At 44.5% G+C, this 18,415-nt stretch overlaps 1 protein-coding gene across 1 annotated transcript in view; it reads right to left on the bottom strand.

Annotated features, from left to right (window-relative positions):
- The window catches only part of cabin1 (calcineurin binding protein 1), a 539,464-nt gene that overhangs the window by 276,913 nt on the left and 244,136 nt on the right, over nt 1-18,415 (bottom strand).

Genomic DNA, 18,415 nt, shown 5'->3' on the forward strand with positions numbered 1-18,415 from the left:
GAGCACAACTAGGTATGCAAGCTTGGTTAAAGATCTTAAGGACAATTTTGAGGAAAGATTGTAAGATTTGCAGCGGAAAAGACCTCAAATCAGATTTCTGATTGACCCTTTTAGTGCTGAAGTGGATTGTCTGATGCCCTCTTTAGCCATTAACACAGCAACGTCCCAGTTGGAAATCATAGAACTTTTGGAAGATGAGAGAATGAAATCTGGTCAGAAGACAGAGGGGACCCTTACTTGCTGGAAATCTGTATCAAAGGATAAATACCCCATCAGGTGCAGCCCTAAAATTTATCTCCATGTTTGCCTCGACTTCTGAGTCTGTTTTCTTGACACTCAAACTTTTGAAATTCCAGTACCGATCAGCTTCGACGGACAGACGCTTAGAAGGACTGCCGCATGTGGGCACAACTGAACACAAACCAAACTTCAAGGGAACTGCAGCAAGCAAGGATTGCCGGAAGTCACTTAACCTGTCTATATAAGTAAAAAAGTAAGTTTTCACTATCATCATAGTTCATTATATGTATATTACTATTATATTATAATATAAATTATAAATGTATAAATATACGTATATATATATCAAAAAATCATTACATATTACTATGGCTCTTTGGCAATAAACATTTATAAATTCTGGCTCCTTGTCAGGCTCAGGTTGGCCACCCCTGCAATAATGCTTTTATCTGGCGGCAAGAATCTTTTTTAGGGCCTTCACTTATAGCAGTAAAGAGAGAGTGGGAATAAACAGGTCATTGTTGGGATGGCAGGGTGCAACTAGTGGAGTGCCGCAAGGTTAAGTGCTTGGGCTTCTGCTATTTACAATCTAAATCAATGACTTAGATTAGGGCACTGAGTGTAATATATCCAAGTTTTTTGATGATACAAAGCTAGATGGGAAAGTAAGCTGTGAAGAGGCTGAACAGGGATATAGACAGGTTAAGTGACTGGGCAAGAAAGTGGCAGATGGAGTATAATGTGGGGAAATGTGAAATTATCCACTTTGGTAGGAAGAATAGAAAAGCAGAATATTTAAAAATATGTTTGTATGCAAAGGGATTTGGGTGTCCTTTATCCACAAATCACAGAAAGTGAACTTCCAGGTACAGCAAGCAATCAGAAGGGCAGATGGTATGTGAACCTTTACTGCAAGGGGTTTGGAGTGCAAGAGTAAAGAAGTCTTACTGCAATTATACGGGGCTTTGGTGAGACCACACCTGGAGTAGTGTGCAGTTTGGTTGCTTTACTAAGGAAGGATATACTTGTCTTGGAGGGGTGCAATGAAGGTTCACTAGATTGATTCCTGGGATAAGAGGGATTGAGTAGAATGGGCCTATATTCTCGGGCCTATATTCTCTGAAGTGTACAAGAATGAGAGGTGATTGTATTGAAGCGTATAACATTCTTCCAAGGCTTGACAGTGTAGATGCCGAGAGGCTGTTTCCCTTGGCTGGAGAGTCTCGAACTGGGGTCTCAAGATAAGGGGACAGCTATTCAGGACTGAGATGAGGAGAAATTTCTTCACTCTGAGGGTTATGAATTCGGAATTCTTTACCTCAGAGGGCTGTGGATGCTCAGTCGATGAGTATATTCTAAACAGAGATTAAGGGAATCAAGGGTTATGGGGATAGGACAAGAAAATTGAGTTGATGTAGAAGTTCACCCATGAATGACGCAACAGACTTGAGGGGCATTATGGCCTACTCCTGCTCCTATTTCTTATGTTGTCAACATGGAGATCTTCCAGCATGTCTGCCTGTAAATAATTTAATATCAGTTGGCACCACTTGTTCTTCTGAATCAGAAGGTTGTGGGTTCCAGCCTCATTCCAGGACTTGAGTACATAATCTCTAGGCTGACATTTCAGTGCAGTACTGAGGAAATGTTGTAGTATTGGAGATGCTATCCTTTGGTGTGACGTTACAACCAATGCCCCATCTCCGTGTTCCAGTGATTCAGGTGAACGTTAAAAGATTAATCGCACCATCACTCCACCAAATAGTGGGAAGGTGATAGAGGAGCAGATTTGCAAAGAAATTACTGAGAGGTGCAAGAACTATAGAGTAGCAATAATGGTAGACGTTAACTACCCCAATACTGAACAGCATAGTGATTGTGTTAAGGGCACAGAAGAGGAGGAATTTCTGAAGTGTGTGCAGGAGAATTTTCTTGATCAGAATGTCTCCTGCCCAACACGAAGGAGGCATTGCCAGATCTGGTCCTGGGGAATGAAGTGGGTCAAGTGGGGAATGTCATAGTTGGAGAGCATCTCAGGAATAGCGATCATAGTACAGTAAGATTTAGTTTAGTTATGGAGAAGGACAAAGCCAGTCAGTTTATCAGTGGTGGTAAACATTTGGAAACAAGGAGAGCTCAGACACGTGTCATGCTCCTCCTGTGCAATGTGGGAAGTCAGGGACGCTTCCAGTGTCCCTGACGACTACATGTGCAGGAAGTGTATCCTGCTGTAGCTCCTGACAGACCGCATTGCGGCACTGGAGCTGCGCATGGACTCACTCTGGAGCATCCGCGAAGCTGAGGATGTCGTGAATAGCACATTTAGTGAGTTGGTCACACCGCAGGCAAAGGTTACACAGGCAGATAAGGAATGGGTGACCATCAGGCAGAGCAGTGGAAGGAAGGTAGAGCAGGGGTCCCCTGCGGTCATCCCCCTCCAAAACAGAGACACCGTTTTGGGTATTGTTGGGAGGGATGACTCATCAGGGGAAGGCAGCAGCAGCCACGTTCATGGCACCATGGGTGGCTCTGCTGCTCAGGAGGGCAGGAAGAAGAGTGGGAGAGCTATATTGGTAGGGGATTCAATTGTAAGTGGAATAGATAGGCGTTTCTATGGCCGCAATCGAGACTCCAGGATGGGATGTTGCCTCCCTGGTGCAAGGGTCAAGGATGTCTTGGAGCAGCTGCAGGACATTTTCGAGGGGGAGGGTGAACAACCAGTTGTCGTGATGTACCAAAGATATAGGTAAAAAAATCAGGATGAGGTCCTACAAGCTGAATTTAGGGAGCTAGGAGTTAAATTATAAAGTAGGACCTCAAAGGTAGTAATCTCAGGATTGCTACCATTGTCAAGTGCTAGTCAGAGTAGGAATTGCAGGATAGCTAAGATGAATACGTGGCTTGAGGAGTGGTGCAGGAGGGAGGGATTCAAATTCCTGGGACATTAGAACTGGTTCTGGGGGAGGTGGGACTAGTACAAACCGGACGGTCTGCACCTGGACAGGACCGGAACCAATGTCCTAGGGGAAGTGTTTGCTGTTGGGGAGGGGTTAAACTAATATGGCAGGGGGATGGGAACCTATGCAGGGAGACAGAGGGAAGTAAAACAGGGGCAGAAGCAAAAGATAGAAGAAGAAAAGTAAATGTGGAGGGCAGAGAAAACCAAGGCAAAAATCAAAAAGGGCCACATTACAGCAAAAGTCTAAAGGGACAAAGTGTTTTAAAAAGACAAGCCTGAAGGCGCTGTGCCTCAATGCGAGGAGTATTCGTAATAAGGTGGACGAATTAACTGCGCAGGTAGCTATTAACAAATATGATATAATTGCCATTACAGAGACATGGCTCCAGGGTGACCAAGGCTGGGAACTCAACATCCAGGGGTATTCAACATTCAGGAAGGATGGACAGATAGGAAAAGGAGGTGGAGTAGTGTTGCTGGTTAGAGAAGAAATTAACATAAAAACATAGAAAATAGGTGCAGGAGTAGGCCATTCGGCCCTGCACCACCATTCAATAAGATCATGGCTGATCATTCACCTCAGTACTCCTTTCCTGCTTTCTCTCCATACCCTTTGATCCCTTTAGCCGTAAGGGCCATATCTAACTCCCTCTTGAATATATCCAATGAACTGGCATCAACAACTCTCTGCGGTAGGGAATTCCACAGGTTAACAACTCTCTGAGTGAAGAAGTTTCTCTTCATCTCAGTCCTAGATGGCTTACCCCTTATCCTTAGACTGTGTCCCCTGGTTCTGGGCTTCCCCAACATCGGGAACATTCTTTCTGCATCTAACCTGTCCAGTCCCATCAGAATTTTATGTTTCTATGAGACTCCCTCTCATCCTTCTAAACTCCAGTGTATAAAGGCCCAGTCGATCCAGTCTCTTCTCATATGTCAGTCCAGCCATCCCTGGAATCAGTCTGGTGAATCTTCGCTGCACTCCCTCAATAGCAAGAACATCCTTCCTCAGATTAGGAGACCAAAACTGAACACAATATTCCAACTGAGGCCTCACCTGTACAACTGCAGCAAGACCTCCCTGCTCCTGTATTAAAAATCCCTAGCTATGTAGGCCAACATACTATTTGCCTTCTTCACCGCCTGCTGTACCTGCATGCCAACTTTCAATGACTGATGTACCATGACACCCAGGTCTCGTTGCACCTCCCCTTTTCCTAATCTGCCGCCATTCAGATAATATTCTGCCTTCCTGTTTTTGCCACCAAAGTGGATAACCTCACATTTATCCACTTTATACTGCATCTGCCATGCATTTGCCCACTCACCTAACCTGTCCAAGTCACCCTGCAGCTTCTTAGCATCCTCCTCACAGTTCACACCGCCACCCAGTTTAGTGTCATCTGCAAACTTGGAGATATTACACTCAATTGCTTCATCCAAATCATTAATGTATATTGTAAATAGCTGGGGGCCCAGCACTGAGCGCTGCGGGACTCCACTAGTCACTGCCTCCCATTCCGAAAAGGACCCGTTTATCCTGACTCTCTGCTTCCTGTCTGCCAACCAGTTCTCTATCCACGTCAGTACATTACCCCCAATACCATGTGCTTTGATTTTTCACACCAATCTCTTGTATGGTACATTGTCAAAAGCCTTTTGAAAGTCCAAATACACCACATCCAGTGGTTCTTCCTTGTCCTCTCTACTAGTTACATCCTCAAAAATTCTAGAAGATTTGTCAAGCATGATTTCCCTTTCATAAATCCATGTTGACTTGGACCGATCCTGTCACTGCTTTCCAAATGCGCTGTTATTTCATCTTTAATAATTGATTCCAACATTTTCCCCACTACGGATGTCAAGCTAACCGGTCTATAATTACCCGTTTTCTCACTCCCTCATTTTTTAAAAAAGTGGTGTTACATTAGCTACCCTCCAGTCCATAGGAACTGATCCAGAGTCGATAGACTATTGTACAATGATCACCAATGCATCCACTATTTCTAGGGTCACTTTATTAAGTACTCTGGGATGCAGACTATCAGGCCCCGGGGATTTATCGGTCTTCAGTTCCTTCAATTTCCTTAACACAATTTCCCGCCTTAGAAGGATTTCTTTCAGTTCCTCTTTCTCACTAGACCCTCGGTCCCCTAGTACTTCCGGAAGGTTATTTGTGTCTTCCTTCGTGAAGACAGAACCAAAGTATTTGTTTAACTGATCTGCCATTTCTTTGTTCCCCATTATAAATTCACCTGAATCTGACTGCAAGGGACCTACGTTTGTCTTCACTAATCTTTTTCTCTTCACATAACCATAGAAGCTTTTGCAGTCAGTTTTTATGTTCCCAGCAAGCTTCCTCTCGTACTCTATTTTCCTCCTCCTAATTAAACCCTTTGTCCTCCTCTACTGAATTCTAAATTTCTCCCAGTCCTCAGGTTTGCTGCTTTTTCTGGCCAATTTATATGCCTCTTCCTTGGATTTAACACTATCCTTAATTTCCCTCGTTAGCCACGGTTGAGCCATCTTCCCCCTTTTATTTTTACTCCAGATAGGGATGGCAGGACTGACATATGAGGAGAGACTGGATCAACTGGGCCTGTATTCACTGGAGTTTAGAAGAACGAGAGGGGATCTCATAGAAACGTATCAGATTCTGACGGGACTGGACAGGTTCGATGCAGGAAAAATTTTCCCGATGTTGGGGAAGTCCAGAACCAGGGGACATAGTCTAAGGTTAAGGGGTAAGCCATTTTGGACTCAGATGAGGAGAAACTGCTTCACCCAGAGAGTTGTGAACCTGTGGAATTCTCTTCCGCAGAGAGTTGTTGATGCCAGTTCATTAGATATATTCAAGAGGGAGTTGGATATGGCCCTTACGGCTAAAGGGATCAAGGGATATGGAGAAAAAGCAGGAAAGGGGTGCTGAGGTGAATGATCAGCCATGATCTTATTGAATGGTGGTGCAGGCTCGAAGGGCCGAATGGCCTGCTCCTGCCCTAATTTCTATGTTTCTATTCAGGAGAACATTTATAGCCACTTGGACAAACATAGACTAATAAAGGGGAGCCAGTACAGATTTGTGTAGGGCAAATCAGATTTGACTAACTTGATTCAGTTTTTTAATGAGGTAACAGAGAAGGTGGATGAGGGAAGCGCAGTTGATGTGTATATGGACTTTCAAAAGGCACTTTATAAAGGTACCACATATTAGGTTTGTTGGCAAAATTGAAGCCTATGGGATAAAAAGGGCAGTAGCTGCTTGGATACAAAAGTGGCTAAGGAATTGTGGCGAGAGAGTTATGCCGCAGTAACCTTAACCTCAATGAGCAGTGTGGTCCTAATGGTGCTGGTTGGCTGCAGATCTCCCTTAATGAGGTGGCATATCTCACTGATGACCTCCTTTCAGAATCGCAGCCTTCTAATGCACATGTTATCGGACAAGTCCAGGTATAATCGTTTATCCCTGTAAATGTGTTGGGTGTAACTCCTGAGCAGTCTGCCACCTCTTTGATTGAAGAGCATTATGTGCCCAATGAACCTTCTCCCATCTTTATTCTGCAGCAATACTGGTTGAGAAATTACAAGCCCCATCACTATAAATGCCCTAATCGATCTTCTTAAATTGTCCTCAACAAAGTGATTAGATGATTGGCGAGATTCAAAAATGCCCTTAAAATCACTCACAAATTACTTCTCCTCCCAACCATTTCAAACAGCCTTTTATTAAAAATCCTCCATGGCATTCATCTGCCGAGTTAAGGCCAGGTGAGTGCAGCTTTTCTTGAGCGTCTTTTTGGTCGAGCAATCATTTGGGCGAAATGCCGAAAGTAGCGCTAGGCGATAATCTGGGCGATTATCAGGCGCTAGTTTCATAGAAACATAGAAACATAGAAAATAGGTGCAGGAGTAGGCCATTCGGCCCTTCTAGCCTGCACCGCCATTCAATGAGTTCATGGCTGAACATGCAACTTCAGTACCCCATTCCTGCTTTCTCGCCATACCCCTTGATCCGCCTAGTAGTAAGGACCTCATCTAACTCCTTTTTGAATATATTTAGTGAATTGGCCTCAACAACTTTCTGTGGTAGAGAATTCCACAGGTTCACCACTCTCTGGGTGAAGAAGTTCCTCCGCATCTCGGTCCTAAATGGCTTACCCCTTATCCTTAGACTGTGACCTCTGGTTCTGGACTTCCCAAACATTGGGAACATTCTTCCTGCATCTAACCTGTCTAACCCCGTCAGAATTTTATATGTTTCTATGAGGTCCCCTCTCATTCTTCTGAACTCCAGTGAATACAAGCCCAGTTGATCCAGTCTTTCTTGATAGGTCAGTCCCGCCATCCCGGGAATCAGTCTGGTGAACCTTCGCTGCACTCCCTCAATAGCAAGAATGTCCTTCCTCAGGTTAGGAGACCAAAACTGTACACAATACTCCAGGTGTGGCCTCACCAATGCCCTGTACAACTGTAGCAACACCTCCCTGCCCCTGTACTCAAATCCCCTTGCTATGAAGGCCAACATGCCATTTGCTTTCTTAACCGCCTGCTGCACCTGCATGCCAACCTTCAATGACTGATGTACCATGACACCCAGGTCTCTTTGCACCTCCCCTTTTCCTAATCTGTCACCATTCAGATAATAGTCTGTCTCTCTGTTTTTACCACCAAAGTGGATAACCTCACATTTATCCACATTATACTTCATCTGTCATGCATTTGCCCACTCACCTAACCTATCCAAGTCGCTCTGCAGCCTCACAGCATCCTCCTCGCAGCTCACACTGCCACCCAACTTAGTGTCATCCGCAAATTTGGAGATACTACATTTAATCCCCTCGTCTAAATCATTAATGTACAGTGTAAACAGCACAGAACCTTGCGGTACCCCACTAGTCACTGCCTGCCATTCTGAAAAGTACCCATTTACTCCTACTCTTTGCTTCCTGTCTGACAACCAGTTCTCAATCCATGTCAGTACACTATCCCCAATCCCATGTGCTCTAACTTTGCACATCAATCTCTTGTGTGGGACCTTGTCGAACGCCTTCTGAAAGTCCAAATATACCACATCAACTGGTTCTCCCTTATCCACTCTACTGGAAACATCCTCAAAAAATTCCAGAAGATTTGTCAAGCATGATTTCCCTTTCACAAATCCATGCTGACTTGGACCTATCATGTCACCTCTTTCCAAATGCACTGCTATGACATCCTTAATAATTGATTCCATCATTTTACCCACTACCGATGTCAGGCTGACCGGTCTATAATTCCCTGTTTTCTCTCTCCCTCCTTTTTTAAAAAGTGGGGTTACATTGGCTACCCTCCACTCCATAGGAACTGATCCAGAGTCTATGGAATGTTGGAAAATGACTGTCAACGCATCCACTATTTCAAAGGCCACCTCCTTAAGTACTCTGGGATGCAGTCCATCAGGCCCTATTATAAACAGTATACTGGGCCTTGCACGAAGATGACGTCATATTTTTTTAAAAATAGCCCGAGAGATGTCGCTCATTCCTATATGCCGAAAGTTGCGCCGGTGATAAATGGGCTACAATTGAGCCTGCTCCGCCATTTAATACGATCATGGCTGATCTGATCATGGACTCAGGTCCACTTCCCTGCCCACTCCCCATAACCCCTTATCGGTTAAGATAAGGGACTATCTTAACAGATATACCAGTATAAGGGCGCCCTTATACATGGCCTTTTTCGATCTTACAAAGGCCTGTGACACTGTCGACCATGAGGGCTGATGGAGCATCCTCCTCCATTTTGGGTGCCCCCAAAAGTTAGTCAACATTCTTCGCCTGCTCCATGACGACATGCAGGTCGTGATTCTTATCAGCAGATCCGTTCCACGTCCGAACTGGGGTCAAACAGGGCTGCGTCATGGCTCCAAACCTCTTCTCAATCTTCCTCGCTGCCATGCTCCATCTCACGGTCGACAAGCTGGAGTGGAACTAAACTACAGAACCAGTGGGGGAAGCTGTTTCATCTATGCCGCCTCCAAACCAGGTCCAAGACCACCCCAAACTCTGTCGTTGAACTTCAGTATGCGGACGACGCCTGTGTCTGCGCACATTCTGAGACTGAACTCCAGGATATAGTCGATGTATTCACCGAGGCATATGAAAGCATGGGCCTTACGCTTAACATTCGTAAGACAAAGGTCCTCCACCAGCCTGTCCTCTTCGCACAGCACTGCCCTCCAGTCATCAAGATTCATGGCGCGGACCTCGACGGCACGGACCACTTCCCATACCTCGGGAGCCTCTTGTCAACAAAGGCAGACATTGATGCGGAGATTCAACATCGCCTTCAGTGCGCCAGTGCAGCCTTCGGCCGCCTGAGGAAAAGACTGTTCGAAGACCAGGCCCTCAAACCTACCATCAAGCTCATGGTCTACAGGGCTGCAGTAATACCCGCCCTCCTGTGTGGATCAGAGACATGGACGACTAACAGAAGACACATCAAGTCTCTAGAGATATATCACCAACGATGTCTCCGCAAGACCCTGCAAATCCCCTGGGAGGACAAACGCACCAACATCAGTGTCCTCGCCCAGGCTAACATCCCCAGCATTGAAGCACTAACCACACTCGATCAGCTTCGCTGGGCAGGCTACATAGTTCACATGCCAGACACGAGACTCCCTAAGCAACTGCTCTATATGGAGCTCCTTCATGGCAAACAAGCCAAAAGGTGGGCAGCAGAAACGTTACAAGGACACCCTCAAAGCCTCCCTGGTGAATTGCAACATCACCACTGATGCCTGGGAGACCCTGGCCGAAGACTGCCCCAGGTGGATAAAGTGCATCCGGGAGTGCGTTGAGCTCTTCGAATCTCAACGCTGCGAGCGTGAAGAGATCAGGCGCAGGTAGCGGAAGGAGTGTGTGATAAATCAGTGCCACCCACCCTTCCCCCGACGGATATGTGTCCCACCTGTGACAGGGTCTGTGGCTCTCGTGTTGGACTGTTCAGCTACCAAAGAACTCACTTTAGGAGTGGAAGCAAGTCTTCTTCGATTCCGAGGGAAGGCCTATGATGATCGGTTAAGAAACTGTCTATCTCTGTCTTAAATGTATTCAATGTCCCAGCTTCCACAGTTCTCTGAGGCAGCGAATTCCACAGATTTACAACCCTCAGAGCAGAAGTTCCTTCTCATCTCAGTTTTAAATGGGCGACTCCTTATTCTCAGATTATGCCCCCTATTTCTAGTCTCCCCCATCAGTGGAAACATCCTCTCTGCATCCACCTTGTCAAGCCCCCTCATAATCTTATACGTTTCAGTAAGATCACCTCTCATTCTTCTGAATTCCAATGAGTAGAGGCCCAACCTACTCAAGCTTTCCTCATAAATCAACCCCCTCATCTCCGGAATCAACCTGGTGAACCTTCTCTGAACTGCCTCCAAAGCAAGTATATCCTTTCATGAATATGGAAACCAAAACTGTACGCAGTATTCCAGGTGTGGCCTCACCAATACCCTGTACAGCTGAAACAAGACTTCCCTGCTTTTATACTCCATCCCCTTTGCAATAAAGCCAAGATTCCATTGGTCTTCCTGATCATTTGCTGTACCTGTATACTAACTTATGTATGTAAACATTGTAACTGTGCAAGACTTGCCACCAGAGGGCGCAACTGTTGGAGGCCCAAAGGTCACCTGCACACCTCGAGCAAGGGAGTATAAAAGGTTGTCTACCATGCTGCTTAGGCACTCTGGAGTTGTATTAAAGAGACTAAGGTCACATCAGTTTTAGCTCACAGTACTCAGTCTTGTGGAGTTCTTCCATACTTAAACACTAATCTTTTGTGTTTCATGCACAAGTACCTCCAGGTCCTACTGTACTGCAGCACTTTGCAATTTTCTCCATTTAATAACTTGCTCTTTGATTTTTTTTTCTGCCAAAGTGGATAACCTCACCCTTTCCAACATTATACTCAATCTGCCAAATTTTTGCCCACTCACTTAGCCTGTCTATGTCCTTTTGCAGATTTTTTGTGTCCTCCTCACACATTGCTTTTCCTCCCATCTTTGTATCGTCAGCAAATTTGGCTACGTTACACTCGGTCTCTTCTTCCAAGTCGTTAATAATTGATTGGGGTCCCAGCACTGATCCCTGCAGCACCCCACTAGTTATTGATTGCCAACCCGAGAATGAACCATTTATCCTGACTCTCTGTTTTCTGTTAGTTAGCAAATCCTCTATCCATGCTAATATATTTCCCCCAACCCTGTGAACTTTTATCTTATGCAGTAACCTTTTATGTGGCACCTTGTCAAATGCCTTCTGGAAGTCCAAATACACTACATCCACTGGTTCCCCTTTATCCACCCTGTTCATTGCATCCTCAAAGAATTCCAGCAAATTTATCAAACATGACTTGCCCTTCATAAATCCATGCTGACTGCCTGACCGAATTATGCTTTTCCAAATGTCCTGCTACTGCTTCTTTAATAACAGACTCCAACATTTTTCCAACTACAGATGTTAGGCTAACTGGTCTATAGTTTACTGCTTTTTGTCTGCCTCCTTTTTTGAATAGGGGAGTTACATTTGCAGTTTTCCAATCTGCTGGGACCTCCCCAGAATCCAGGGAATTTTGGTAAATTACAACCAATGCATCCACAATCCCTGCCACTACTTCTCTTAAGACCATAGGTTGCAAGCCATCAGGTCCAGGGGATTTATCTGCCTTTAGTCTCATTATCTTACTGAGTACCACCTCCTTAGTGATTGTTGTGTTAGGTTCCTCCCCCTCTGTAACCCCTTGACTATCTACTGTTGGGATATTGTTAGTATCGTCTACCGTAAAGGCTAATACAAAATATTTGTTCAGAGTTTCTGTCATCTCCATGTTCCCCATTACTAATTCCCCTGTCTCGTCCTCTAAGGGACCAATATTTACTTTAGCTACTCTTTTCCTTTTTATATACCTATAGAAACTCTTGCTATCTGTTTTTATATTTCATGCTAGTTTACTTTCATATTCTATCTTCCCTTTCTTTAAAAAAAAAGGATCGTCATTCTTTGCTGGCTTTTAAAAGCTTCCCAATCTTCTGTCCTCCCACTAGTTTTGGCCACTTTGTATGCCCTTGTTTTTAAATTGGATACCGTCCTTTATTTCTTGAGCAAGCCACGGATGGCTTTCTTTTCTTTTGCACCCTTTTCTCCTCACTGGAATATATTTTTGTTGGGAATTGTGAAATATCTCCTTAAATGTACGCCACTGTTCATCAACCATCCTACACTTTAATCTATTTTCCCAGTCCACTTTAGCCAACTTTGCCCTCATACCTTCATGGTCTCCTTTATTTAAGCTTAGTACGCTGGTTTGAGATCCAACTTTCTCACCCTCCATCTGAATTTGAAATTCAACCATGCTATGATCACTCATTCCAAGGGGATCCTTTATTAATCCTGTCTCATTACACAGGACTAGATCCTGGATAGTTTGCCCCCAGTTTGTTCCGTTACATACTGCTCAAGGAACCCGTTGCTTATGCACTCTATGAACTCTTCCTCAAGGCTACCCTGACCAATTTGATTTGTCCAATCAATATGGCGGTTAAAATCACCCATGATTATTGCTGTTCCCTTTTTACAGGCCCCCACTATTTCCTGGTTTTTATTCCGACCAATAGAGTTGCTACTGTTAGGGGGTCTATAGACTACGCCCACCAGTGACTTTTCCCCCATTTTATTCTTTATCTCCACCCAAACTATTTCATCATCCTGATCATTTGAGCCAATATAATTTCTCACTATTGCAGTGATTCCATCCTTTATCAACAGAGCTACCCCATCTCCTTTTCCTTTCTGTCTGTCAAATACGCCTGAATAATTAGTTCCCAGTCCTGGTCACCTTGCAACCACATCTCTGTAATGGCTATCAGATCATACCTATTTGTATCTATTTGTGCCTTCAACTCATCTATTTTGTTACGAATATTACGTGCATTTAGACAAAGAGCCTTTAAATTTTTTTTTACCCTTTTTTCCTGCTTGTTTCCTTCAAACTCACTTTCTTTATTTTTGCTTTCTCATTCCAGCTTTACTCCCCTCCCTACTGAACCTATTTTCAGGTTCCCATCCCCCTGCCAAGCTAGTTTAAACCCTCCCCAACAGTACTAGCAATCCCCCCCCACCCCATGAGGATATTGGTCCCGGCTCTGTTGAGGTGCAACTCGGCCGGCTTGTACAGGTCCCACCTCCCCAGAAGCGGTCCCATTGCCTCAGAAAACTAATGCCCTCCCTCCTGCACCATCTCTCCAGCCACGTATTGATCTGCTCTAACCTCCTGTTTCTGTACTTGCTAGCGCGTGGCACCAGGAATAATCCGGAAATTACTACCTTTGAGGTCCTGCTTTTTAGTCTCTCTCCTCGCTCCCTAAACTCTGCCTGCAGGACCTCATGCCTCTTTCTACCCATGTCATTGGTCCCGATATGGACCATATGAACCGATATGGGTGCTAAATGGGCGATGATGCGCCGAAAGTCAAGCCCTATGTGCTCAAGTCTCAAGAGTGGGACTTGAATCCACAACCTTTTGACTCAGAACCAAGAGTGTTACCCCTGAGTATACAGAGTGGGGGGGGGGGGGGGGGGGTCTGTGCAGCAATAGAATATTGTAAGAAGCAGAGAAATTTCTGCTCCAGACTCAATGAGATTGGTCTACCCTTTCTCTATTGTTTCTGGGATCCTGCTAGACACAAAATAACCTCTGCAATTGTACAAATAATACAATAATTGTACAAAGATATAACAGTCACTCAACTCCTAAATAATTGTGAAGCAGTTTGAGACACTTGCTTTCAAACATAGTCTTTCAAACAGAGTGAAAGTTTGATGACCTCTGAATTGGGACAGCATTACAAGTAATGTTCCCTTTAATTTGTTTTTTGGCGTGTCCCGGTTTTCCCTATTTAAAAGCCGCTGAGCCGGCCCCGCGGGAGCTGTGGAGCGCTGCCTGGCTGTGCGGCACAGATAAAGGGAACATTGGTTACAAGTGTTCTGTCCCACAAAAGTTCAGAATGTGGAACACAACTTCTCACATCAACCTGATGTATAATGCTGTTGAGTATTTCACACAATTATGGTTTGTTTCTTAAATGTTTGACCGCTATTCTTGGCAGTCTGGAGGCTGAAAAATATTCAATTCAAAGAAAACCAAACTGTCCCCAGTTAGGCTACAGGAGCTCCAAGAACAACAACTTCAGCTGCGCAAATAGAGACGTCACAAATCAAACGTGTTCAGGACGAGGCAGTGGATGGTTGCCAACACTGAATGGATGCTTGGGAATGCTGAAAGCTGCGAGGTATTATTCCGGGCTGCAAGGAGGGCCACTTTCAGCGAAAAGCTGGTATCACCCCTGAGCTCAAGGTGTAGCTCTCTCTTTGTTTTAAATCATAGCATTGGAAGCTTGAACAAAGAAAATGGAACGTTACAAGGACATAAGAAATAGGAGCAGGCGTAGGCCGTACAGCCTCTGAAGCCTGCTCCACCATTCAAGACGATCATGGCTGATCTTCGACCTCCACTCCACTTCCTTGCCTGATACCCATATCCCTCGACTCCCCTAGAGTTAAAAAAATCTACCTATCTCAGCCTTGAAGATGCTCAACGACTGAACATTAACAGCCCACTTGGGGAGGCAATTTGTGGGAGCTTGATGTGCACTAATTGGCTGCCACGTTTCCTACATTACAACAGTGACTACACTTCAAAAGTACTTCATTGGCTGCAATGCACTTTGGGGCATCCTGAGGTTGAGAGAGGAGCTATGTAAATACAAGTATTAGGGCTAAACATTCTGGGGCTTCACGCCACCCATTACTGGCAAACAGTAGTGTAAAGAGGGCAGCCGCCACATTTTCGCCTGCTGGTGGCGGGTTCTATGGTGTCAGCCATTTTCCAAGGCCCGGCAGCGTTGCGGGAACATCAATGGCCCTGCAGGTTTCAATGAGGGAGTGGTGACGGCACGCCAACTTAACGTCACCTCGGCGAAGCTCACCGTGTACACCTATAGTGCAGCAGACTGACAGTGGCGATGTCAGCACATTTTAAAGTGACACACACATCCTACAGGCAAGTTTGCATTTAAGCTTTTGGACTGGATTTTTTAATTTTATGGAAGTAATGGCTTGCTGCAATACATGTTAAAGTGTGTAGAGAGTGCTGCTGGATGCTTGCAAGGCTTTGGATGATAAAGGAAGGTTCTGGGAAGACAGAAAATGCTGCAAATACTCAGCAGGTCAGGCAATATTAAACAGAGTTCGCGTCTTAGGACAAAAGGCTGCCTGACCCACTGAATATTTCCAACATTTTATGCTGTCATTTCAGATTTCCAGCATAAGAAAAAATAGGAGCAGGAGTAGGCCAATTGGCCACTCGAGCCTGCTCCACCATTCAATAAGATCATGGCTGATCTGATCGTGGACTCAGGTCCACTTCCCAGCCCACTCCCCATAACCCTTTACTCCCTTATCGCTCAAAAATCTGTCTCTCTCCATATTAAATATATTCAATGACACAGCCTCCACAGCTCTGAGGCAGAGAATTCCATAGATTTATAATCCCAGGGAAGAAATTTCTCCTCATCTCAGTTTTAAATGGGCGGCCCCTTATTCTAAGACTATGTCACCTAGTTTTAGTTTCCCCTCGGAGTGGAAATATTCTCTCTGCATCCACCTTGTCGAGCCCCCTCATAATCTTATACGTTTCGATACGATCACCTCTCATTCTTCTGAACTCTAATGAGCATAGATCCAACCCACTCAACCTATCCTCATAAGTCAACCTCCTCATCTCCGGAATCAACCTAGTGAACCTTCTCTGAATAGCCTCCAATGCAAGTATATCCTTCCTTAAATACGGAGACCAAAACTGAACACAGTACTCCAGGTGTGGCCTCACCAATACCCTGTACAGTTGTAGCAGGACTTCTCTGCTTTTATACTTTATCCTCCTTGCAATAAAGGCCAACATTCCATTTGCCTTCCTGATCACTTGCTGTACCTGCATACTAACATTTTGTATTACATGCACAAGGACCCCCAGGTTCCTCTGCACTGCAGCAGTTTGCAATTTTCTCCATTTAAATTATAATTTGCTTTTCTATTATTTCTGCCAAAGTGGATAACCTCATTTTCCCACATTATACGCCATCTGCCAAATTTTTGCCGACTCACTTAGCCTGTCTATATCCCTTTGCAGATTTTTTTGTGTCTCCTCACATTTTGCTTTCCCACCCATCTTTGTATCATCAGCAAACTTGGCTACATTACACGCGGTCCCTTCATCCAAGTTATTAATATAGATTGTAAATAGTTGAGACCCAGCACCGATCCCTGCGGCACCCCACTAGTCACTGTTTACCAACTGGAAAATGACCCATTTATCCCAACTCTCTACTTTCTGTTAGTTTGCCAATCCTCTATCCATGCTAATATATTACCCCAACCCAGTGAGCTTTTATCTTGTGCAGTAATCTCTTATGTGGCATCTTATCGAATGCCTTCTGGAAATCCAAATATACCACATCCACTGGTTCCCCCTTATCCACCCTGCTCGTTACATCCTCAGAGAACTCCAGCAAATTTGTTAAACATGATTTCCCTTTCATAAATCCACGCTGACTCTGCTTGATTGAATCATGCTTTTCCAAATGTCCCGCGACTACTCCCTTAATAATGGACTCCAGCATTTTCCCAACGAGAGATGTTAGGTTAACTGGTCTATAGTTTCCTAGTTTTTGTCTGCCTCCTTTTTTTTTAAATAGAGGCGTTACATTTGCGGTTTTCCAATCCACTGGAACCTCCACAGAATCCAGGGAATTTTGGTAGATTACAACCAATGCATCCACTATCTCTGCAGCCATTTCCCTTAAGACCCTAAGATGTAAGGCATCACATCCAGGGGACTTGTCCGCCTTTAGTCCCATTATTTTACCTAGTACTACTTCATTAGTGATAGCGATTGTATTAAGTTCCTCTCTACCTATAGCCCCTTAATTATCCACTATTGGGATGTTTTTAGTGTCTTCTACCATGAAGACTGACACAAAATATTTGTTCAACGTGTCTGCCATTTCCCTGTTCTCTTATTAATTTCCCAGTCTCGTCCTCCAGAGTATCAATATTTACTTTAGCCACTCTTTTCCTTTTATGAACCTGCAAAAACTCTTACTGTTTTTATAATCTTTCATAATCTATCTTCCCTCTGTTAATCATCCGCTCGCAGAGGGAAGAGGAAGACGCAGAAGAGGAATAAACAAAAAGAAGGATGCAACCCAGACAGCCCCTTTCTGGCCGGGATAACATCATGTGTCTACAGTACCAGTATAACTCCAACTCCAATTCCGCTTTCAACACTTGTCCCACAGCTTACCTTTCCTCTGTTACTGACCATCACAGCGCCCACTTAGCCAAAATACTGAAATAAAAGCCACCACAAAGAAAACTTTCCAATCCAACTTTATACATCTATCCATCTAATATGACATCAAGAAATCAACTTATCACCCTTAGGAGGTGGGGTAGCGTGGCTGCTTAAAGAGGAGATTTAAGCAATAATAAGGAAAGACATTAGCTTGGATGATGTGGAATCTGTATAGGTAGAGCTGCAGAACACCAAAGGGCAGAAAACGCTAGTGGGAGTTGTGTACAGACCATCAAACAGTAGTAATGAGGTTGGGGATGGCATCAAACAAGAAATTAGGGATGCGTGCAATAAAGGTACGGCAGTTATTCATGGGTGACTTTAATCTGCATATAGATTGGGCTAACCAAACTGGTAGCAATACGGTGGAGGAGCATTTCCTGGAGTGATAAGGGATGGTTTTCTAGACCAATATGTCGAGGAGCCAACTGGAGAGCTGGCCATCCTAGACTGGGTGTTGTGTAACGAGAGAGGATTAATTAGAAATCTTGTTGTGTGAGGCCCCTTGGGGAAAGGTGACCATAATATGGTAAAATTCTTCATTGAGATGGAGATTGACACAGTTAATTCAGAGACGAGAGTCCTGAACTTAAAGAAAGGTAACTTCGATGGTATGAGACGTGAATTGGCTTGGATGGACTGGCGAATGATATTAAAGTGTTGACGGTGGATAGGCAATGGCAGACATTTAAAGATCACATGGATGAACTTCAACAATTGTACACCCCTGTCTGGAGTAAAAATAAAACGGGGAAGGTGGCT

The sequence above is a fragment of the Pristiophorus japonicus genome, chromosome 8 (genome assembly GCF_044704955.1).
Source record: "Pristiophorus japonicus isolate sPriJap1 chromosome 8, sPriJap1.hap1, whole genome shotgun sequence".
Taxonomy (NCBI): Eukaryota; Metazoa; Chordata; class Chondrichthyes; family Pristiophoridae; genus Pristiophorus; species Pristiophorus japonicus.